The sequence below is a fragment of the Furipterus horrens genome, unplaced genomic scaffold (assembly GCF_987537825.1).
Source record: "Furipterus horrens unplaced genomic scaffold, mFurHor1.1.pri manual_scaffold_11, whole genome shotgun sequence".
Lineage (NCBI taxonomy): Eukaryota > Metazoa > Chordata > Mammalia > Chiroptera > Furipteridae > Furipterus > Furipterus horrens.
In genome coordinates this window covers 29,795,927-29,819,382 of record NW_028327181.1, presented here as the reverse complement: position 1 = coordinate 29,819,382, position 23,456 = coordinate 29,795,927, and the positions used below count along the sequence as shown (strand labels likewise).

General features: G+C 38.9%; 1 pseudogene; it reads right to left on the bottom strand.

Moving 5' to 3' along the window:
• Nucleotides 1-22,004: 22,004 nt before the first annotated feature.
• On the bottom strand, nt 22,005-23,195 carry LOC149997313 (dnaJ homolog subfamily A member 1-like; annotated as a pseudogene).
• Between the last annotated feature and the right edge of the window lie 261 nt (nt 23,196-23,456).

Here is a 23,456-nt window from a genome sequence, read left to right as displayed (position 1 = left end):
GCTAGATGAATTATATCCCTCCAGTTGTGGATGGAGTGCATCCCAACCAGAGAACCATAGTCTTAGGCAATGAATCCATTGGTCCTGCCACTGACAAGCTAATTCTCACATACTCTTTCATCCTGGCTCAGTTGTAATAGATTACTCAATAAGAGTGGCCTGAATATCTAACCCAATTACATCACAGGAATTCTCACAGACTGCGGTGAAATATACCAAACTAGTTATTTGTGTCTGTGTTAAAGAGTTTAGCTAAGTTACTCCATAATGTTGCTCTCTTGGCATCCATTTCATTTGGCCAAGCAGCCTGCATGGGGCCTTAAACTGACACTAACCCCTTCTACACGCAAACACACTAGATAGTGGCCTACAGAGTCAAAAGCAAATGTAAGTTTCTGAGATGACTTTCCCAAGAGCTCTTGTGCTCATCGGTTCCCCCACCTGACAACGGCTTCCCCTTACACTCCTCTTAGATCAGGCCCCCATCCAACTCACCAAAAACTCATTCTTTTGTTTTGAATTGGCAATCTGGACTTAGCCCAGGAACTCCAAAGCACCCCACCAGTAGACCCTAATAAAAGCATGCACCCCAGGTCCTACCCCTCTCTGCACTCTGCCTTGACCTCCCCATGTGGCTCCTCTAGGCAAGCCAGGTATTCCCTTCAAGACCTGAGTAATAAACTTCTCTATTTCAATTCCTCTTGTGGTTTGTTGTTAAACCTCAGTGCACACCCTGTACCTGTGCTCCACTTAAGTGTTAACTCAGCAATTTATAACAGGGTGGGATAGTGACACATGACTGTTTGTTTTGTTCTCAGAATGTACTAGAAAGCAGTTTTCGTGTTTGTAGGTACGTGAATTTTTAGTATAAATTTCAGAGTTGTTTTTCTTCTGTAAACTTTAAAAAACCCTTTATTTAAAAATATCGTCTAAGATTGCTGGCCACTTCCAAGAATGTTGTTTAAAGTTAACTAGGAATCCATTCTTTTTTTTTTTTTTTTTTTTTTTTTTTAAGATAGGACTCTTTTTTAAAGATTACTTATTTATTTATTTTTAGAGAGAACGGAAGAGAGGGAGAGAAACATCAACGTGTGGTTGCCTCTCTGGTGCCCTCAACTGGGGACCTGGCCTGCAACCCAGGCATGTGTCCTGACCAGGACTAGAAATAGCAACCCTTTGGTTCACAGGCCAGCGCTCAAACCACTAAGCCACACCGGCCAGAGTGAAATCCATTCTTACATGCTTTCTCTTTTTCAGCTTTTGGCAACAAATAAGTCTCCCCCATTTTTAAGATAATAATTATGTGTGGGGAACTAAAAAGTTCCTTGGCTAAAGTCTTGCTGACCGGCATCCTAAAGTTCTGCTTGGCATGGCCTCATTATCCCATAACAGTTGTCTGCTCCTAATTAAGGGCAACTTCCCTCTTTCTCTTCTTGGGAGTTGCTGTCCTTCATCTTAACTCTTATCTGTCAGATAACGCCCCAGCTGCAGCTCCGCTCCTCCCTAGTGAAAAATTCCTCCTCTCCTGAGCTATAAGAATGCTGTTTTTACTAAGAATAAACGAGACTTGATCAGAGCACTGTCTTGTCTCCATTCTTTGTGCCTCTTGCCCCTTTCTCATCCTCACTCCCCCTCTAGGGTCCTCATTGCTCGACCTGCGGGACGGGTCAATTATGAAAATTATAATGTATAAGTTCTTTCTAGTTATAACATTTTTAGTAATTAGGAATTTTTGACTCAACCGATTTTAGGATTTTTTAGCCATTCCAAATATAGATCTTGAAAAGAAGTGGCCATCATATAACCATACAATCAATGTAAAAGAGAGGAACTTGAAATAACATGTTAAATAAGAACTACTACTGTATATGACCCACAAATAAAATGTCAGACTTCCAGTCAAGATGGAGGTGTAGGTAGACATACTGTTTCTTCCTCCACAACTCAAAACGAATACAACTACCTCATAACTAAAAAAACAAAAAACAAAAACAAAAACAAAACAGAAGTACAAGAAAATCAAACAGCATGGAAGTCCAACAAACAAATAAATAAAGAAGAACTACTCATCCAGACAGGTAGGAGGGGCAGAGCTGAGACAGAGGACATTGTATGGTAGTGGCAGCAGTGGCTGGGGCCAGCCAGCAGAAAGTGAAGTCACACATATTTTAAAAAGTAGGGAAGGCAACCCGGGGAGCACTCCCAGCACTAGACCAGACCGTGCAGCTCATGGTTACAGTGCATGGTAAAATAAAGCCTCGTTGCTTCTGACTGTGAAAACTAGAGGGAGTTGGAGCAGAGGAAGAAACTGTGGGCCTCTCAGCAGAATCCATATGTTTAGAGGGCCCCCACAGTCCCAGAACATCCAAAAAGCCATCCAGTCTGGGAACCACAGCCAGGGCAACAGCTAGAGAGGTGCCAGTTCTATACAGGAAGTGAGGGAAGTGCCTAGAAAAGGGGTGAGTGCTGAGTAGGTGGTGTTGTTCGCTTTCAGACCTCTCCCTCACATAAAGCACCACAACGTGGTGAAATGGGTTGCCCTGCAGTTACTAATACCTAAGGCACTGCTCCTTACAATGTAATAGGTGTGGCAGCTCTACCTAAGACAGAGAGGCAAACACAGGAGTCTGTCAAGTTCAGGAGACAGAGAAGTATGGCCTAAAAGAGGGAACAGATCAAGTTTCCAGTGGGAGAACTAAGCAACAATGAGATAGCCAACCTAACAGATGCAGAATTCCAAACAGTGGTGGTAACGATGCTCACAGAAATAACTGGAGTACAGAAAAATGCATACAAGAAGAAATGAATGCTATGCTAAGTGAAACAAAAGAAAATCCACAAAAAATCAATGGTGAAGGGAAGGAAACTGGGGTTCAAATCAATGATTTGGAATATAAGGAAGAAATAAACAGTCAACCAGCACAGAATGAAGAAACAAGAATTAAAACAAAACAAGGAGAGGCTTAGGAACCTCTGGAAAAATTTTAAACATACCAACATCCAAATCATATGGGTGCCAGGAGGAGGAGAAGAAGAGCAAGAAATTTAAAACTTATTTGAAAAAGTAATGAAGGAAAACTTTCCAAATTTGGCAAAGAAAATGGACATACAAGTCCAGGAAGCACAGAGAGTTCCAAACAAGCTAGACCCAAAGAGGACCACACCAAGACACATCACACTTAAAATATCAAAGATAAAGAGAGAACCTTAGAAGCAGCAAGAGAAAAGCAGAGAGTTACTTACAAAGGGGTGTCTATAAGACTATCAGCTGATTTCATAAAAGAAACTTTGCAGGCAAGAAGGGACTGGTAAGAAGTATTCAATGTGATAAAAAGCAAGGACCTACAACCAAGATTATCCTATTCAGCAAAGCTATCATTTAGAATGGAAGGGCAGATAAAGTGCTTCCCAGACAAGGTAAAACTAAAGGAGTTCATCATTGCCAAGCCATTATTATATGAAATGTCAAAGGGACTTACTTAAGAAATAGATCAAAACAATGAACATTAAAATGACAACAAACTCACAACTATCAACAACAGAACCTAAAAACTAAAAACAAAAACAAACTAAGCAAGCAACCAGAATAGGAACAGAATCATAGGTATGGGGATTATTTGGGGGGTTATCAGCTGGGAGGGGAAAGGGGGATAAATGGGGAAATGGTGCAGGAATTAAGAAACATAATTGGTAGGTACAAAATAAACAGGGGGAAGTTAAGAATAATATAGGAAAGGGTGAAGCCAAAGAACTTATATGCACGACCCATGGACATGAACTAAGGGGGTGGGATTGCTGGAGCGAAGGGGCAAACTGGGCAGAGAGGAACAAAGGAAAAAGAAATTGGGACTACTGTAACAACAGAATCAAAAATATATACTCTAAAAAAATTAAAATAAAATAAAATATTTTTACTCTAGTTATATATAGTCTCTTCATGTACAAGAATATATTTTATTTTCTCCTGATAATAAAACAGAATTCAGGGCATCAATGTAAGAAACATGTAGAAATTTTTTGTAAGAGTTTGAGTTTAACTAATGACATAATTTGGGAGCAAACTCTCAAATGTTTTGGAGAATAAGAGTCTTGCAGCTTCTTTTACATTGGGATGGCCAAAAAGTTCACTTGGTTTTTTCCATAAGATGGCTCTAGTAGTGCTTGTCTTTAACTTCACTTGAAACAATTTTGTTAGATTGTATTGTGAGAGCTGTCATATCAGCATGCATTTTTTTTTCAGATTTAATGTGTTTTATTGATTAAAATATTACATTTGTGCCAATTTCTCTTCCCTCTGCTCCCCTCCACCCGGTGGCCCCCCCTCCCTCCAGTTGTCCCCCCCTTTTAGATTATGTCCATTAGTTGTGCATACAGTTCCTCCCAATCTCTCTCCGTCTATTCCATTCCCTCCTACCATGATCCCCAATTCCTATATCATCTCCCTCCCTCTCCCCACTCCCCCTCCCTGTTGACCTCCCCCCACTATGCTTCCCTTACCCACAGTTCCTTTTCCACTCTCGTTGCCTGTTTAGTTTGCCTTTGTTTCATCTCCCTAGCTTCTGTTTTTTAAACCAGTCCCTTTAACATCTCATATAACAGTGGTTTGGATCTAATGAACTCTTTCAGTTTTATTTTGTCCTGGAAACACTTTCTCTGTCCTTCTATTCTGAATGACAATTTCGCTGGATAGAGTATTCGTGGTTGTAGGTTTTGGATTTTCATTACTTTGAATATTTCTTGCCAGTCCCTTCTTGCCTGTAGTGTTTCCCTTGAGAAGTCAGCTGATAGTCTAATTGGGACCCCTTTGTACATAATTCTTTTCTTCTCTCTTGCTGCTTTTAAGATTCTCTCTTTATCCTTAATTTTTGACATTTTGATTATAATGTGTCTTGGAGTGGTTCTCCCTGGGTCCAGTCTCTTGGGAACTCTCCTTGCTTCCTGGACCTGCAAGTCTATTCCCTTCCCCAAGTCTGGGAAGTTCTCCTTTATTATATTTTCACTCAATTTTTCAAGTTCTAGTTCATCTTCCTCATTCTCTGGCAAACCAATGATTCTTATGTTGGGCCTTTTATAGCTGTCCCAGAGGTTTCTGATCCTCTCACTGTTGCTTCCTATTTCCTCTCGCTGCATTGGTTGACTGCTTGTTCCTTCTCCATATTCCAGTTTGTTGAAATGAACTCTGGATTCCTCACCATCTGTCTCGTATGTGGTTTTGTTCCTTTCGTTATGAAAGTTTTTCGCTTCTTTCATATCTTTTTCCTGCTCTTTTGTGAATTCTGTAAGCCACCTGATAACAATGGCCCAGAACTGAGCCTCTGACAGGTTTCTTATCTGTTCATCTGTCAGGTTCTCTATCTGCTGTCTGGTGAGTTGTGCCACCGGGATCTCTATATTTGTCTGCCACATTTTGACAGATGCGTTTTGTTTTCCTGGGCTGGCTGTCGGGGGCAGTGCCTGTGTACGCGTCACAAATCAGCGACCGGCCGGCGCCTGCCTGTCCGCGACCTATTTCGCAGCCCTGTGGTGCTTTCTGTGGAGGCGGGGGTCCAAGATGGATTCACACAGTTATTCAGCTAGGAGACCGGGATCCGTCCTCCCGCCCCCCTGGGCCTCACTGTTCAAGGCGATGCTGCGGCTGCTCTCCCCAGCGCCCGGAGTCGCGCAAGCCAGGGGCTTGATTGGAGTCGCGCACGCCAGGGGCTTGATTGCCTCCGGGATTTTTCGCCGCCCCGCCCGCCGCTCCGCAAACAGCTTTGCCTTCTTTAACTCTTACCTGCCCAAATGGCACCGCTGGTTTATAACTTCATATGTTGGGCTTCCGTGTAGTTTTATTTTCTGGAATTTCTAGTTATCCTTTGTTTTGAAGTAGTTGTATTCCTCTATAGTTGTAGAGGAAGACCTAGCGTGTCCGTCTAAGCCTCCATCTTGGCCGGAAGTCCCAGCATGCATTTTTTAAAAAACTTATCAAAATTGGTGAGTTTTTGTGTAGCCACTTTAATATTGAAGATAGAAGAAAATATCCAACATTTTCAGTGTATCATTATGCTTTATTATTTCAAGAAAGGTAAAAATGAACTGAAACTCAGAAAAAGCTTTGTGCAGTGTATGGAGAAGCTGCCGTGAGTGATCAAACATGTCAAAAGTGGTTTGTGAAGTTTTGTCTAGACATTTCTCGCTGGACGATGCTCGGTGGTCGGGTATACCAGCTAAAGTTGATAGCAATCAAATTGAGACATTAATTGAGAACGATTAACATTGTACAATGGTGGGAGATAGCCAACATACTCAAAATATCCAAATCAATAAAGGTATTGGTGAAAATGAAAATTTTTGTCTTTTATTTTATGGAAAAACCATACAGACATTTGGCCAACCCAATAAATTTGAAATTAAGAAGGAAACATTTAACAATAAAAAAAAGTACTTAAAAAAAAAAAAAGAGGAAACATTTATATAGAGATGGGAGAAGCAAAGCAGGGATTGGATTACAGGATAGTTAACCTGATTATTAGCTCTCTTGAGGGTGGTTACAGTTTATTTCAAAGGTGTGTTAACCTAAATCAGAAACAATGGATAGAACTCACTTGAGGCAGAAATAAGGCTTTTAATAAAGAAGTTTTATGCCCGGAGTCTGACTATCCACCATGACACGTCCAGTTAGAAATTTATGGTCAAATCACCCTGTGAGGTTACTTTCCATAGAACCCTTTTCCTTTTGTCCACAAGAGTCATCATCTGACTTCAGAAGAGTATATAAAAATGAAATGTGTCATTGTCTGTGTCTCCTCCTATTTTTGCATCAAGAGCTATAACTGGATTAGACAAGGCTCTATTCTGGATGCATCCTTGAAATTTGTTTCACCCTATTAGTAAATTTATTCCACCGAGTTCAAGAAAGAACTTGTTCATTTATTCCTCTATGTTTATAACATTAAGTCATGGAGATAAAATAATGAAAAGACCTTTAATATTGAAACAAACATTTGAATCTCTGGAAGCAGTATTTGAACATCTTAAAAGCTGAAACATGGGTCACTTATATTTGAAAGGTCATTTTAAAACTGAAAGAAAATACACCTCACAACACATTTAAGCAATTATGTTGAAGAGTGGGATTATGGGTATTGTCATGGTTAATTTTATGTGAAAACTTGACTGGACCTTGGGTTGCCCAGATCAAATATTATTTGGGGTGTGTCTATGAGGGAGTAGCAGATAAGATTACCATTTGAATGTGTGGACTCATTAAGGAAGATTGCCCTCCCCTGTGCCGTTGGGCATTATTCATTCCTTTTAGTGTCTGATAGAACAAATAGAGAAAAGAAAGATTTGTCACCTTCCTGTCTGCCTACTTAAAGTGAGACATCAGTGTCCTCTGGGCCTGGGACCACCTCCATGGACTACCCAGTCCCTCAGGCTTCCAGACTTGGACTTGAATTACACCACAGCTTTCCAGAGTCTCCAGCTTGTAGACAGCAGATTTTTTCTTTAACTTGGTATAATAGCTTGTTTTTATTTTTATTTTTTAAGTATATTTTATTGATTATGTTGTTACAGTAGTTCCAATTTTTTCCCTTTTGCTCCCCTCTGCCCAGTAACCCCCTTCCCTCCAGCAATCCCACCCCCCTTAGATCATGTCCATGGGTCGTACATTTAAATTCTTTGGCTTCACCATTTCCTATATTATTCTTAACTTCCCCCAGTCTATTTTGAACCAATTGATTATGCTCCTTAATCCCTGCAATGAATCCCCATTTCTCTCCCCTCTCCTCCCAGCTGATAACCCTCCAAATGATCCCCATACCTATGATTCTGTTCCTATTCTGGTTTCCTTAGTTGGATGTTGTTTTCATTTTTTAGATTCAGTTGTTGATAATTGTGAGTTTGTTGTCATTTTAATGTTCATAGTTTTGACCTTCTTTATCTTAAGTAACTCCCTTTAACATTTTATAAAACAAGGACTTGGTGATGATGAACTCCTTTAGCTTTAATTTGTCTGGGAAGCACTTTATCTGCCTTTCCATTCCAAATGATAGCTTTGCTAGATAGAGTAATCTTGGTGCAGGTTGCCTTTCATCACATTGAATACTGCTTGCCAGTCCCTGCCTGCCTGAAAAGTGTCCTCTGAGAAATCAGCTGATAGTCCTATAGGCACCCCTTTGTAGGCAACTCTCTGCCTCTCTTCTGCTGCCCCCAGGACTCTCTCTTTATCTTTCACCTTTGGCATCTCAATCATGATGCGTCCTGATGTGGTCCCCTCTGGGTCCAGGTTGCCTGGGACCCTCTGTGCTTCTCAGACCTGTATATCCATCTCCTTCGCAAAATTTGGGAAGTTTTTCTCCTTTTTTTTCAATTCTTGCTTTCTTATTCTGCACTGGTTGACTGTTTTTTCCTTCCTTATGTTCCAAATCATTGATTTGAATCCCAGTTTCCTTCCCTTCACCATTGGTTTTGTGTGGATTTTTGTTCATTTCACTTGGCATAGCCTTCACTTCTCTTATGTGTTTGCCCTACTCGAGCATATCTGTTAAGCCTGTGATCATCTTTATCACCAGTGTTTTGAATTCTGCATCTGTTAGGTTGGCTATCTCCTCATCGCTTAGTTCTTCCACTGGAACCTTGATCTGTTCCCCCATTTGGGCCAAACTTCTCTGTCTCCTCATTCTGACAGACTCCTGTGTTTGTCTGCCTCTGCATCTCAGGTAGAGCTGTCACTCCTGTTATGTTGTAAGGGGTGGAGCCTTAGGAATTGGTCAATACTGAGTGACCTCTTTCACCACATTGTGGCACTGTATATGAGGGAGGGGTTCAAGAGGGAACAATGCCACCTGCCCAGCACTCGCTCCTTTTCCAGGCACCTCTCCCACTTCCTCACTGGACCGGTGCCCCTTTAGCTGCTGACCTGGCCATCATTCCCAGAGTGGGTGGGTCTGTGGACATTCTAGGACAGTGGGGGCCCTTTAAACAATTGGACTCTGCTGAGAGACTGGCAGTTTCTGCCTCCACCCCAAGCCCCACCGGTCTGCACAGTCAGAAGCAATGAGCTTGATTTTCCCCGGTGCTGGGACTGTCAGCTGCTAGGTCTGGTGAGGAGCTGGGAATGCTCCCCAGGTGTCCCTTCTGACTTTTTATAATGTGTGACTGCGCTTTCTGCTGGCCTGATGCTGTTGCTGCTATTGCTGCTGCTGCCGCCACCACACCCTGTCCTCTCCACCCAGGCTCTGCCCCTTCTATCTGCCTGAATGAGTATTTCTTCTTTATATCTTTGTTTGCTGGACTTCCATGCAGTTTGACTTTCTGGAACTTCTGGTTGTTTCCAGTTTTGAGGTAGTTGTATTCCTTCTTAGTGGTGGAGGGAGATGCAGCATATCTGTCTAGGCCACCATCTTGGCTGGAAGTCGTGAGTCATATTTTAATTTGAGAGAACATGATATAGAATAAAAGACTATGAATAATACATTCTAAAAATAAAGAAATTAATACTTCTGATTTGGGCCATGGTAAGTAACAGAGATTTTTATAAACCATTTGAGCTGAGCATCTGGAAATGGACAAAAATACATGAAGCAACAATCATCAGACACTGGGCAACAAGCAGTGCAGAGCTGTGACCACCAAGAGAAAGGAAACAAAGTGAGCCCCCAAATGGCCAGAATGCTGTTTCCAGGTGGTAACTCAGAGAGGGGGCCTGCCAACAGAGCTGGGCAAGTGTCTTGAACTGAGCCACGACCAGTAGAGGCCAGGTGACTTGCATTTGTGAGGAAGAGAATCAGAGCTGAGAGCATTGCATAGAAAGAAAACCCTGGAGATATGCTTAGGGGTCCCCTTGAGACTGTGGCTGAATGTGTATGTAAGCATACATCAAAAAGAAATTACCTGAAGTTTCTCATGAGAAACCAGTAGGCCAAATAATTCCCAGTGACCACACAGGAGTGGAAACAGTTTTTGTTCCAAACAGCCACAGTAGAAACAACTTTAATATTTGGGGCATTAGACAGAGTAATGAGAATAAATTATCCCTAGAGCAAAAGCAAACCCAGCTTTTTCTTAAAGACTTAAGACTTGAAAGGATCAAACTGGTCTACAAGTAACTTAAATGCCTAGGAGAACAAGGTCTAACACAACTTAAAAGAATAAAACCAAATCTATGACTTAACAATGTAAGATATACAACATCTAGCATCCAAACAAAATTTCTAAGCATACAAAGAAGTAGGCTATTGTGATATAAAACAAAGAGAAAAGTCATCAGAAGAAACAGACCCAGAAATCATGGGAATTATTTGGCAAAGAATATTTAAACAGCTATTACAAATATGTTCCAAGTGCATTGTAATAATTATGTATGGTCTCAGGTGGGTCCTAGTCTTATCAGGGGATCACCTCAAAAGTTACATAAATGTCGAACCACTATGCTGTGCACCTGAGACTCATATAATATCAAATGTCAAGTGTAATTGAAAAATTTTATTTATTAAAAAGAAGTGGTACATATATACAATGGACTATTACTCAGCCATAAAAAAGATAAAATATTGTCATTTATGACAGCATGGATACATCTTGATTTTATTATGCTAAATGAAACAGCTAGAAAAGGAGAAAAAGCTTATGACATTATTCATATGTGGGATATAAAAACAAACAAATTAGACTTTTGGTCATGAGCACACAATAGAGTATACAGATATCAAATTATCCTATTGTACACTTGAAGCTTATATAATGTTATAATCAAATGTTGCCTCAGTTTTTAAAAATGAAGGAAAAATATGTTCCATGTACCCAGAAATGTAGAATGTAAAGTGATTTAATGATTAAATCATTTAAACAATTAAAATAAAATGATCAAGAGCATTTAGTATATAAGTACACTCAAAGGATAGTCAGCATCATAAGCATTGTCATCATAGCCATTCTTGCCCTACTCTTTCATGACTTTTAAAAGTCTTTGTTTACATTATTTTACTTTTTGCTAATACAGTATTCCCTCATTTATCACAGGTATTACATTCTAGACCCCCCGCGAAGTAGGAACCTTACATTTATTCTACACTCTTAAATCTATGTATCTTTAACAACATACATATACAGCACTGCAAAATCCCGCGATATAGTGAAAAATCCACGATAAATAATTAAACACAATATTTTTAAAAATCCCATGATACAGTGAGGCCACAATAAGTGAACTGCAATATAGAGAGGGACTACTGTAACCATTATTCTTAGACAGAGTTGTACATGATGATACCACACCCTTCAAATACTACACAAAGAATTTTGCAGAAAATGTTTATGCCTGAAATGCAAAAGCAGGAGCAATAAACAAAATGCCCATAAAAGACGGTTTCCATCAGTCCTTCCACCCTTTCGGTTGTATGCAACAGCAGTGGGGACCGATTTCTTCCTGACCTCACCAATCTGGGGACACAAAGGAAGTCACAATAAAATTCCAAAAGTCACTGGCTCTTGACCTTATCACAAAGACACATATCATAAGCTCTCAGTCTCTTGTGTAATTACTACCAAGCGTTTCTTGGAATTCTCAAAGGATGTTTTGTACATAGTTACAAAATGTCACTTAATATTATCTGGCTCTCGCTGCCCTTTGCTGATTTACACCCTCTTTGAAGCCTCTTTGAATGCATAGCTTCCTCGTTGTCACTGCAATCATTTCTCTGTGAGAAAGCACATGTCAGTAACGGAGAAGGAAGCTGTCTTTCGCTGGTCCTAAAACAGCAGGCCACTGAGTTGGTGGACATGCTGCTCTGTTCTCCGGTATCCCTGCTATAGATGAGGACAATAATATGTATCTCAAGCTGTTACAGTTGAATTTTTAGCAAAGGGAAAATAAAAACAGGACCCTCACCACTGCAATCTAAGAACTTAAGAGAGGGGGCTAGAAGCAGAGAGACACATGTCTCACCCGTTGACCCAGCAGTCCTGAGCCTGCTCCGATAAGGCTGCCAGGCATGCTGAACAACACAAGTAAACGATGACAGCGCAGGAACCAGGGAGCCCTTGGAAGTCTGTGTGTGTCGTCTCCATTGGCTGGGAAAGGAAAACCTTGAGACTTGTGTATTCATCTCGAGGCCTGAAGAGGGGAAGGGGAGGAGACTACAATGCCCAAAGAAAAGCCCCTAAAACAGCTTTGGTTAACTGCCTGCCTCCTGTCACATATCCAACAGAACAAATAGTCTGGAGCGAGGTAAGGATTTGGGCTAACAGACCCCCACACTGTGCCTATGTTTGGGTAGTCACATCTGCCTGGGGAAAGCTGGCACCGTCTTTACCCATCAATCAATATGTCACTCCCTCCCCCCCATCCTGCCAACTATATAGGTCCTCAGAACAAAGGACCCACTCTCTTCTCTTGCCACCTGGGCTCTGGCCACACAGATGCTAGTTGCCCAGCCTTTGACCACCATTGCTTTTGCCACCCTTGCTCTAGCTACCCTTGCCTTTCCTCTCCCATTCACTAATAAACTTTGCATGCACACTAAAAGGCTCATGGTCTGTAATTTTTTACTGTTTCAGAAAGAAGAACCAGAGTTTCTCCAATAACAAAGCTGGAGTTAGGAGAATCCCCATTATTTCTATTTCATTGCCTAGGCACAGAAGTTTCATGTCTCAGATAGCCCCTTACTTTCTTCATATGTCCCCTCTATGGTAGAGCAGTAGAAGGAAAATTATCTTTTCTCATCCACATTGCATATGGCAGGATATCCTTCTTTTCTGAGGCTAAATGATATTTCAATGAATGTATATAGCACAATATTCTTTATCCATTCATTCATCGGTGGACATTTTAGGTTGTTTACATATCTTGGCTACTGTGAATAGTTCTGCAATGAACACATTAGAATGTAGCAATCCCTTTAAGATCCTAATTTTAATTATTTTGAATATACACCCAGCAGTTGGGTTGCTGGATTATATAGTAGTTGTGTGTGTGTGTTTTTTTTTTTTTTTTTTTTGCTTTTTTTTTTTTAACATTTATTTATTTTTAGAGAGAGGCAGAGAAATACCCATCAGGTGCCTCTTGCATGCCCCCAACCCAGGGACCTGGCCCACAACCCAGGTGTGTGCCCCAACTGGGAAATGGATCGACAAACTTTCAGTCTGCAGGCCGGCACTCCATCCACTGAGCCACACCAGCCAGGGTGGTAGTTGTATTTTTCAATTTCTGAGAGACCGCCATACATTTTTCCATAGTCACTACACTACTGCCACCAATGGTGTACAAGGATTCCAATTTCTCCATGTTCTCGCCAATACTTCTTTTTTAAAATAATAACCATTCTAACAGGTGTGAGGTTATATCTCACTATGGTTTTGATGTGTATTTCCCTGATGATCAGTAATAGCGTCTTTTCATATACCTATTGGCCACTTTTATGTCTTCTTTGGAGAAATATCTATTAAGTTCCTCTGCTCATTTTTAATCAGTTATTATACTTAGAGGTATGCTATTAGGTTGTAGGAGTTTCTCATCTATTTTGGACATAATCTCTTATCAGCTATCTAGTTTATAATTTTCTCATTCTGTTTATTGTCTTTTCACTTTGTTGATTGTTTCCTTTGCTGTGCAGAAGCTTTTTAGTTTGATGTAGTTCTAGTTGTTGTTTTGTTTCTTGAGTTTTTTGCTTGTTTGTTTTGTTGCCTGTAGTTTTGTTGTCACATTTTAAAAATTATTGCCAGGAATTTTTTTCCTATGTTTTCTTCTAGGAATTTTAAATTATCAAGTCTTCTATTTAAATATTTATTTCAGCCCTGGCTGCTGTGGAGTGGATTGGGTGCCAGCTTGAGAACCAAAAGGTGGCTAGTTCGATTCCCACTCAGGGCACATGCCTGGGTTGCGGGCCCAGTCCCCATTTGGAGGCATGTGAGAGGCAACCAGTCAATATGTCTCTCACATGTGTCTCTTCCTCTTTCTCCCTCCCTTCCCCTCTCTCTAAAAATAAATAAATAAAATCTTTAAAAATATATTTATTTTAATTTGAGTTGATTTCTGTGTATGGTATAAAATGAGTCTAATTTTATTATTTTGCATGTAGATATTCAGTTTTCCCTACACCATTTGCTTAAGAGATTTTTTCTCATTATGTAGTCTAAACTTTCTTGTCAAAGATCAGTTGACTATACATGTATGGGGCTATTTCTGGTTGTTCTATTCTACTTCATTGGTCTATACATCTTTGTTTTCATGCCAATACCATGCTGTTTTGATTACTGTGACTTTGTAATATTTTTGATTTCAAGAAATGTGATGGCTCTAGCTTTGTTCTTGTTTCTCAAGATTATTTTGGCTAGTGGGTGTCTTACATGGTCCCACATAAATTTTAGAATTTTTCTTTATGTAAAATAATGCTATTAGAATTCTGTTAGGGATTATATCAAATCTGTAGATGAATTAAATTGAATTTGTAGGATAAGCATTTTGGCTATATTATGTTCCAATCCATAAACATGGATGTATCCCAAATGGGATACATTTATTCATGTCTTCTTTAATTTCTTTCATCTGTGATTTATAGTTTTTAGTGTAAAGAAGTTTTTCACTTCTTTGGTTAAGTTTATGCATTGTGTTTTTTTCATGCTTTTGTAAATGAATAGTTTATTGAATTTATTTTTGGATAGTTTCTTATTAATGAATAGAAATGCAACCGATTTTTTGTATGTTGATTCTATGCTATGCTTCTTTTTTTTTAAGTATATTTTATTGATTATGTTCTTACAATAGTTCCAATATTTTTCTATGCTATGCTTCTTTATGCCACCAGAATAGTAAGATATAAAAAAATAATATTATTAAAGTTCAAACCTAAGATGTGAATTGAAGTTAGTTTTAGTCATGGATCTACCTCCTCTAACAAGCAAGAGGAGGTTTAGCGTGTCTCACATCATCCAGACCAGCCTGTCAAAGAAATACATTGAGGTTGGGCTCCAAGGCCAACAACAAAGAGGTTTTTTTTTGTTTGTTTGTTTTTGTTTTTCTTGGCCTTATCCTCTAGAGACTCATGGGAAAGAAAGCAGCTGTTGTAGACAGCTGGTCAAAAAGTGGAAAACATGGTATCATGTGTCTCAGCCACCCCTTTTTCTAGTGAATTTCACCTGAGAAACCAATCTTAAATTTTTGAGAGAAGTCTATTGTGCAAACAGAAGCAATTACAGTTTTTATTGCATGCATATTATCTGATGGATAACAGGAATATAGTGATGAATACTTTAAAGATAACTTTTTTAACTACTTGGCATTTGAAAAATTCAATAACTCACATAGCAATTTATTTTCCACTCCTAACTTAGAAGAGTGCTGGTTTCAGAGCAGAATCATGTTCACAGAATGAAAGTCTTATTAATTTAACAAATAGTAACTTTTCAGAAATTGAAAACCAGGAGTCTCCTATATCAGGGGTGACAAGGAAGTCATGCATAAGCCAATTTTATAAACTCATGTAAGTATTCTCATTTCTACAAATACCATTAAGACGTAGGTGGCATAAATGGTGATTTGGGCCTGGGCCACATTGCATATTCATAGAAAGTCTAATTGTGCTCTCTGATCTTCATGCATGAGAACATGCCAAAATTACACGGTGCCAGAAAGGGCGTTGACAGGAGGAATACACAGCTGTCTCCTACACATGAACCAAAATGGGGATTTACAGAAATAAGAGCAGCTGGCAGAAGCAGCTGTGACTGATGACAAACTGATACAGATTAGAGAAGTAAAAACTGACCAAAGGTTAACTCTGGGAAACCTGAAAATGACAGATGGCATTGTAGCTTAAAAATAACCCTTGAAAAATATTCAGCGATCCTGGGTTCAAATCATGGCCCAGCCACAAACTAAATCATTAGCTTCATATAAGTCACTAAATTTCTATTTTTCTCAGTTGCCTCAATTATAAAATAAAATGATGGGTTTTCTACCATAACAGGGCTTTATCCAAACCTATAACAGTTCTCCTCAAACTTAAACATGCATACAAGTTACCTAAAGAATTTGTCAAAAATGCTGGTTCTAATTCACTAGGTCTTGAGTGGGGTTCAATGTTTTGCATTTCCAGTGAGTTTCCATGAGATTTGATGCTACTTATTTGCATCTCGCACTTTGTAATTGCTACCAAACAGCAAGTGGGGTCCTGCTGCCCACTGCCACTCTCTAGGCAGAATTCCAGAGACAAAGGTTTGGTGATAAAGGAAAGGAGTCTTTATTCAAAAGTTTTGGAATAACACCTTTCTGTATACATTATTCACTTACAGTTTTGATCACTTAAGCCTATCAGTTAAGGCTAAAATCTTTAATACCTGAGTTCTATCATTCCTACTGTTAGTTTTTAATTATCTTATTTCTATAGGATTAGTTTACAAACTAAAACAAGGTACAAAAGCTACACAATTTTGGAAGAATGGCAGGCTCTGCCTCAGATCCCACCCCCTCTAGATCACCCAAAGAATAAACCTGCCTCCTTCTGCCAGGCCAGCCCAATCCTAGGCTGTGCCCAGAGTTTCTTCTCCCATACAAAATCCATCCAAAATACTATTCTTTTGGAAATGCAGGCAGCTGCAAAACAATCACCCAGACATCCTCAAGGAATAGAGACTGAGACTCCTTCTTTTCTTTTCTATCTTCTGGCCCATAACCCCCTGCGCTCTGGAGGCATCCAGCTTCTCAGCCAATCCCATCCTAGACTGTTTACCATTGCCTTGGGCAACCTCCTCCTATGGCCCCCTCTCTCCTCCCAGTGATCTGATCAGATCTCTGTATCATAATAAGGCATTAAGACTTGCTGGCTTGCTATTCTTAGTCTGGATCAATTGAATGGGAAACACCTAGGTGTCTGACTGACCCTTTTAAATGATGGGATGAAGAAGGCCAGTGAGTAGAACAGAGATTAAGCCAAGAAATTTGACAAGGCCCCAAGCAGAACTGCAAACTATGAAGAACTTAAATCAGAGTTTACCACACATATTGTGTCAAATGTCAAAAGATATGAGCACTGCTAAAAACTTGAGTCAGTAAGGAGCAAGCAACGCTAGGGAATTTCCATTTTTAAGGTGGATTGTGCTGCTAACCATTAAGAAACTGTAAAAATGATTTATCATGATGATCTGAAGCATAACAGATAATCTGATAATAAGGCACCATCGACCATCCCAACTGACCACGAAGTACTAGATTGTTTTGAGTTTTTATTGTTGTTTTATGTTTTTATTGCCTCTTCCTTCCTCTTGTTGATATAAGAATGCCCAAACCTGTAAGGAATTTTTATGAGTTTATTTGAGCCAAAACTGAAAATCACCAGGAAGTAAAATAGCAGATGCTCTGAAAAATAGGAGTTTTGAACTTTCTTTTATGCATTTGAGATTATGGAAGAAAGGTAAGGAAGATTACATGAATGTGGAAGAAAGCAAGGCAGGGATTTGATTACAGAATAGCTAACAAGATTATGTGCTTTCTTGAGAGTGGTTATGCTTACTTCAAAGGTGTGGTAACCTAGGTGCACAAAAGCAATGGGCAGGGTCTGCTTAAGACAAACCTAAACTTTTAGTAAAAGTGTTATATGCCTGGGACTTGCCTATCTACCACCACCTGCCCAGGTAGTGATGTATGATCAGATCACCCTGCGAGGTTACTTTCTGTAGAACCCCTTTTTGATCCACACTTCTTTACTTTCCTTATTTTTTGGCCCTCAAGTGGAGTGAGTTCAGTGACTGTATACCTCAAGGTAGGACGTGCATTAACCCAGGCAAGGTGATCTGCCTTTTCTTCTATTCCTGGTTTGCGCCGCTGTTCCTTGCCTCTACCCACAAGCAACAATTATTTGTATAGTTTCTTGCATAATGTGTGTTATTGTTGGTTATTGACCAAGATGACTTTGATGTTCTCCTCAGCTCAACTAAACTTTAGGGGTTGGCGGCACGGCTACCTCATCCTAACTCTAGCCTCCTGACTTCTCTTTTCTTAGAGTATTTAAGAAAACTTTAATTGTAAATTTCTCTCTGTCCCTTTTAAGGCATAAACCTTTATGCCTTTTGCCAGTTTTACAATTTAGGAATGTCTTTCTCAAGGACCTAGGAGCTATCCCTTTGAAATGTAAATGTCAAGGAACATGGTTTTCCCAGCTCCCATTCTGTGTGAAAAGGTAGAGGCCTGACTTCAGTGAGAGCCAATTACCAAACACAGAGGGCCTCATCACAGGAAATACATCTGGAGATTTAGAGATAACTCCACATGCTTGACATATGTCATTGATCAACCGCCCTCCAATAGCTCCTGGTCTTTTTTTCATCAGCTTGCCCTAGCGCTTAAAATGCTTCCACTGCTTGTTTCAGCAGAGTTGAGTTCAGACTGGGTTCTGTCCTCTCTCCCCTATTGTAATCGCCTTGAGTAAAGTTCTCCTTGCCTGTTTAACTCTGTACATTTTTACTTTGACCATGTGCCTATTTTTAATTTACATAAATGACATTATTTTATACACCATATTGTACTTCTTTTCCTGCTTTTACTGAGAGCTATGCTTCATGGATATAGGCAAGTTTTTGTATGTATATCTAACCCTCCATCCCTCCTGCAGCTTAATAATCAACAACTTTCCTCTCTGCACTCACTTTGCTGTCAATTTCCTTGGTTAGTCATCGAGTTGACAATCCCTTTATACACGTGTTCTTCTTTAACTTTCCTGCAAAGTCTGTGTTCCTGTTTTTCTGCTAGTTTTTCTGTTGGGATCTCTGTTTTATTCTTGTTGGTGTTTAGATGTTCCAATATCTTCTCCCAATCTGTCCTTTGTATGTTCAATATGTCCACAGTGCACATTGTTGACAAGAAAGCCTTAATTTTGAAGTAGCACAAGTTTATCCATTTTTGCCTTATGAGATAAGGTCTTTAACTTTAGTTTAACTTCAAAACAAAAGCAGCTCTCCCCAGATTACAAAGTCATTCACTCTTTTTTTTTTTTTCTATAAGCTTCACAGTTTTGCTCATTTTATTTTTCTTCACATTGCGGACTTTACTTGGAAGTCCTCTTTTATAGGAGATGTGGCATAGAGATAGAGGTTTGATGTTCTCCTCTGTTTAGCATAGAAATCTTTTTTTTTTTTTTTTAATTCTGGGAGATAAATCTCCATTTTTCCTCAAACTTAACCTTTCTACATTTTTTCCCTCTTTTATTGGGACACTTCTATATCTTTTAGCTTTATTTTAATATGTTATATCTTGTTATCCTTTCTCATTACCTTCTGAAGAATTCTCAATGTGGTCTTCCAATTCATTCAGGGTTCTTTAGTTATATTCATTCACTAATTTATTTTATTTTCTATTTTGATGTTACATTTTACAAACTCACATTTCCTATATAGCTTTTGTTTGTGGTGTTTTATTCTTTTTTTTTTCTTCCATCTTCTCTTTTCTTTTGAGTATTCATATTTTGCATATTTTAAATGTTTTTTCTATCAGTAATTCTACATCAGTTGGTATATGGTGTTGTTAAACTTTCCTTTTCCTTATCTGTTGTTTGCCTGTGGACCCATATACCCCTAGAGACACCAAGTGCTTTCTGGTAATGCATGTTGGTGGTGAGCCAAGTCATGTATTAATCTAATTAACCTAACTAATGTATATGATTTAATTTTAAGTACTCTAATATACATTATGATTTCTTTTTTTCACCTTTGTAACACAAGTGTCATTTAAAAATTTCCTATATAGGAGGATGTTTTTAATTATTTGGTTTTTTATTATATATTATTTCCTTCTCATTCAATTTTATTGTAGTCCGAGAAGCTGTGGTCAGGTATGATCCTGATATTTAAAATGTTTTAATGACTTTATTTATGTTCTTTGTAAGTGTGCTATGAGTTTTTGAAAAGAATATATATTCTCTATGTGGTGGGGGATTGGAGGCTTTATATGTTTGTTAGGTCAGGCACATGGTTATATTATTCCAGTATTCTATAACTGTATAATTTTTTCTTGATCTATAAATTATTGAGAGATGTGTAAAATCTTCCACCATAAGGATCACTTTATCAATATCACTTTGTACCCTCCCTATTTTTATTTATATAATTTGGAGGTATTTCATTTGGTGCATGGAAGTTTAGATTCCTGTTGAGTCTGTCTTCTGGTGAATTAAATGTTCTATTAATATATGGTGTCACACTTTACCTATAATTATACATTTACCTTAAATTTTATTTTATCTGATATAAATCAGGCAACACCTGCTTTTTTTTGTTTTATATTTGCCTGGTATGTCACTTTTGATTCTTTTGCTTTGACTTTTCTTTGTCCTTATATTTTAGGTGTATTTCTGGAAAAGGCATGTAGTACACATGTTTCTCTTTTTCAAGATTTTATTTATTTTTGGAGAGAGGGAAAGGGAGATAAAAAGAGAGGGAGAGAAACATCAATGTGAGAGAGAAGCATCCATCAGTTGTCTATTGTATGAGCCCCAACTGGGGACCAAATCCACAACCCAGGCAGGTGCCCTGAAAGGGAATCAAACCCGCAACCTTTCACTGTGCAGGACGACGCTCAATCAGCTGAGCCACCCTGGTCAGGGCAAATGTTTCTTTTTTAAAATCTAGTTTGATATTCTATATTTCTTAACTAAAGTATTTAATTCATTTATACTTCTTTCAATTGTTGACCTATTTGAATCTACTTCTACTTGTATATTTCATTTCCCACTTGTTTCAGTGCTTCTTTTTGTTTTTCCTTCTTTATTCTGAATTAAGGGTTTATTTTGCTTTGGTTTTTTGTTCTTCATTTTTCCCATTTACTAATATGAAAGTTGTTATACCTGATTTCTATTTTGTCAATGGGAAACCCCTGAAATTTTTAAATGCACATTTAAAATGTCTAAATTAACCAATATTTCTTCCCTCCTTAACAATAAAAGACTTTAGAATACTTCACCTCCACCATAACTCTCCTGGCTCATGTATTATTGTTATGGGGAAAGTTTTGTCTTTTTTAATCTTAAATTTAGATGTTTAATAAAATTTTTTTGCTTTGTAATCAGTATATTAAGGAGACATTCATATATTTCAAGAATTGCTTAAATTCTGATATCCAGACTTGAGCTTGTGAACATGACTTTTAAACACACAATTAAAGCTATTCATAATTTGCTATACTACCAACATTTAATTACACTTACTTTGGAGCGTAAGTTAAATGGTTTAAAGTAAGCCTATAACAAACCTAAAAAAAAAAAATTACCTTCCTATCTCATACTTGCAAATTGCCTTTCCCTATAAAGGTCTCATCACTCAACTTCTAAGTTAGGCTGCTCCAGAAGTCACTACTCTAAGGCTTATGGTCCAAAAAGAAGGAAAAAAATGTAACCAAAGACTGATATAATTATATGTATATAAAAAGATGGCACTGCAGAAGGGAATAAAATTGTACAGGTGCAAACCCCCTCAAGAAGCAGCTTATTATGATAAACCCCTTCTTCAGAAAGGTATCATTTTTATCACTGATACCACAGGTTAAATTATATGACATGCCATCTTCAATAACAGTTGAGGTAATAAATGCAGAGGCATTACAATAAATCCCACTTAATACAACTATACATACTATAAATTTTTGTGTCTGCCGGTTAAATACAGAATTTTAACTTCAGAGCTTAACAATTAAGGGTCAAACACCAGTCAATACATATACCTAGCATTTCAGTCTAAGCTATCCCATGTACATAGCTGAAATTAATAACAAAGTATGGCCTAACAAATACTAGAGGGGAAATTTTTTTTAATCGTTTTTACAGGTATTGAACTTTTCTTGCACACTTAAGTCACCATACATACAGGGCAAAGTCAGAGCTTTTATATTTTGAGTTTACTCTTCACTTAACTTTTAAAACACTACCATAGTTCAATATTAAAACAAAAGTAGCAAGTAGTGAGCACGTTATGATTATAGTCCTTCACTTATTCACTACTGTATATAAAATGCCAGCAATGAGTGTCATTCACTGGCCCCATTAAGAGGTCTGACACTGAACACCACCCCAGGATGACGTTCATCATCCTCATATGCTCCTCCATTGTAATGGCGCCATCTTCCTTGATTTGGATCAAAGTCCACCAGTTCTACCTGGTCCATTTCATCAGTCTCTTTTACTTCCTGCCTTTCAGGTAGGAGTTTTTCTGGCAAAGAGAGTTTATCAAGAGAGAGAAAGCCATTCTCAGGAAAGTTTACCTTAAATTCGATGATTAGGTGACCCTTTTCATATGGCCCACTATAAATTGACATGCCTTCATTTAGCACACACTGGAGATCTCCATGCTTGACAATCTGACCTGGGTAAGAGGTGATGAGTACTGTTCAGTTGTAAGAGCAGCTATTGGCTTTTGAAAGCCACACGATGCTTCAACCAGCTATATGTCCATACACATTAAAAGATCTTCTCCACACCAAGTGAAAATGGCATGGTCCTTCTGATCTAAAACAATGATACTATCTCCTGGCTCTAGTCCTGGTTCTTGGTTTCCTTCACCATGGAATGTTATCTTCTGGCCATCTTTCGTGCCTTTGTCAGTAGGAACTTCTAGAATCTTCTTCTCTTGAACTATCTTCCTTCTGTTGCATCTTTTACATCTATCTGTAGGACTGATACGTTCCCCGAGGCCCTGGCACTCCACGCACACAGACTGAGTGTGCTGAACCGTTCCAGGTCTATCTGATGAATTCTTATTTGCATCCCAGTACCTCAGCAACTGGGACAGCACTCTGCTGCTCCTTTCTTACCGCCTCAGCCTTCACATTTGTCACAAATCACATTCTTTTGCAGAGCTAGTTTCCTTGTGGCACCATTATATAAGTCTTCTAAGGTTACCGAGAGCTGATGCACAACATTTTACCTCTCCTTTCCCTCTGCATCCTTCCTCCTCCTCCAAAACAAATATCAAAGATGTCCATGGGGGAACCAAGACCACCACCTGCTCCACCTTCTTTAATTGCCTGTTCTTTTCCTTTATCATAGAATGCCCTTTTCTTTGCATCAGAGAGCACTTCGGAAGCTTGAGAAATCTGTTTAAACTTGTCTCCTTCATTTGGATTCTTATCAGGGTGGTACTCCAAGGCCAGCTTCCTGTAGGCCTTTTTCAATTCTTCTTGGGTGGCATTGGGTTTGACCCCCCAAAACATCATAGTAAGTGATTTCTTTCACCATTTTTTACAGCCGGTGAGCTGGCCGAGGCAGGTGTGGAGGAGCGGGAAAGTGCGCGCTAATACACGCAGCGCTGAAAGCCGCTGCTCCTCCGCTTCTCACCGAGTGTTCTGGAAAGTTCCCAGATGTTTAATTAAAATTCGTTTTAGTGAGAGCTCTTATTCTCTTGATTCTCTCATTTTATAATTACAACTAAATGGTTGTTAGAAAATGATAGCTCAAGGGTTAGCAAGCCCTTGGGCCCACTGCAAGCCACGTGGTTTT